This window comes from Cygnus atratus, chromosome 9 (genome assembly GCF_013377495.2).
Source record: "Cygnus atratus isolate AKBS03 ecotype Queensland, Australia chromosome 9, CAtr_DNAZoo_HiC_assembly, whole genome shotgun sequence".
Lineage (NCBI taxonomy): Eukaryota > Metazoa > Chordata > Aves > Anseriformes > Anatidae > Cygnus > Cygnus atratus.
In genome coordinates this window covers 13,582,043-13,583,985 of record NC_066370.1, presented here as the reverse complement: position 1 = coordinate 13,583,985, position 1,943 = coordinate 13,582,043, and positions in this window count along the sequence as shown.

Sequence of the window (1,943 nt, the reverse complement as noted above, 5' to 3'; positions counted from 1 at the left end):
CTTGCCTGCTGGAGGTGCTTCTCTGAGATCTGCTCTCTTTTTCCCACATATTTCTTGCCAAGCTGGGGCACTGACACGGCATCTCACCATGCAGCAACCCTTGGGCAACCTGGAGCTGCCTTTGCACTTGGCAGCTCCATCACACCAGTGCTAGAGGAAGAGGCGTTGGGCCAGTTTCACTGAAGGCAGGAGAGGGACCTTCAGAGCACGTTGGATTGAGACCACAATGCTGCTGGGGAACACATCCCTCCTCTTCCTCTTTGGTAGAGACATAGGAGATCTGCTGCTACCTCTATACATATCAAATCAAAAGGGGAATGAATGGTTCAGTGCCTAAATGATTGAACCAAGGCCATCAGAAAGCCACTGGCCAGCTTGCATCACTGCTCTCCATGCAGTACTGGTTGAGATCTATCTGCCTCAGCTCCCTGGGAGAAGAGCAGATTGTCACCAGTGCTTTCTGTGATAAGACTCTCTTAACCTAAAAATATCTTCTCTGGTGTGGTGGGAGGCAGCAGAGATGGGGTAATTTTAACTACAGCTGTTACATCTTGTTCTAAACCTTACTGAGGCAATCTTGAAGCTCTACCCACTTCATAACTTTCTAGTGTTGAGCGAGGTGAGTGTTGCACTTGAGACAAGTGTTTAGTGACCCCCCCCCCATTGCCACATGAGTGCAGGGATTTCCTGGTTAAACAAAATAATTACTTCATAGCCAGGGAAGCTATGGGAGAGCAGGTCCTAAGCCTGTGCCTCAGCTCAGCAGCCCCGCAGAGGGCTGACCCTGGCTCCCCTTGCAGGCAGATGTGCCAGCCCTGTGCGTTGGTCTGAGGCCCATGGTCCTGGGCTGGCAGTTCAGAACAGGGCTGCTCTGGCCACAGGAAAGTGGAAAGGGATTCTCAGCAGTGTTAAATGGCTGAGCACAGAATGCCGGCCCCAAGTGAATTAAATTTAAGAATTAAATAGGTACTGAATTAAATATATGAACGGCTCAGTTGCTGAGCCACGAAGTTAAATCCCTGTCTGTACTGAGATCTGACTGAAGCGAAGGGACCTTGCTCCCAAGCCTATATGCAGCTGCTGGCACTTCGGGGACCATGGCTCTGAAATGAGAGTGGCTTCCAGCCTGGTCCCAGGAAACAAGCAGGGAGTGACATGCACAACCCACAGAAGACCTGACAACACCTCCCCAAGGGAGGTGCCACTCAGGAGCGTAGCGCTGCTTCCCCTTCCCCAGCAGCAGCGCAGGGCTTGCCCTGCAGCCTTGCAGTGCTGCAGACTAAAACCGGCGCTTCCCCACAGGAGATGAGGCGCCAGCCTGGTATTGCCAAAGCAGCAAGGGGAGCCTGCCTTTGTGCCAGCTCTTGCACAACGCTGCAAGGCAGCCCAGCAGCCGTGGGTGGCAGCAGCAGCTCGCACTGGAGGGGTCCTGCCTTGCCATGCAAGAAGGGGGAGATGCCAGGGCCAGGAGCAAGGCAGCAGCCACAGGGATGCCAGGCTGTGCCAACCTGGGCTTGTCACCACCCGTCACCTGGGCATCACAGCCCTTGCAGGGTGCGGGGTGAAAGGGGTGCTGCGAACCTGCCTGAATTCGCTCGGGCGGTGGAGGAGGTGATGGCAAAGACGGGGGTCCCAGCTTGGGACTTTCACCCATAACCACCCCGAGAGGACGTGTGGTGGCTGGCACAGTGCGTTCTGCAGCTCCACTGCAACAGGTGAGGGACAGGCGGAGACAGTTGTCTACCAGCTCTCTGTTTCACTTTAAAAGGGCCCCAGGACTTCAGGACTGCCTGAAAAATTGCAAATCCAGCTGCTCTGCTCCTGCACCCAGAAGGCAGCTCAGGACAGTCTGTGGGAAGCATAGGGGCAGGGAATCTGGGTAAGATGTACGCTGTATTTTAGAGCAATGTTTGCTAGCAGTGTTTAGTTTGCTTCTGAGTGTG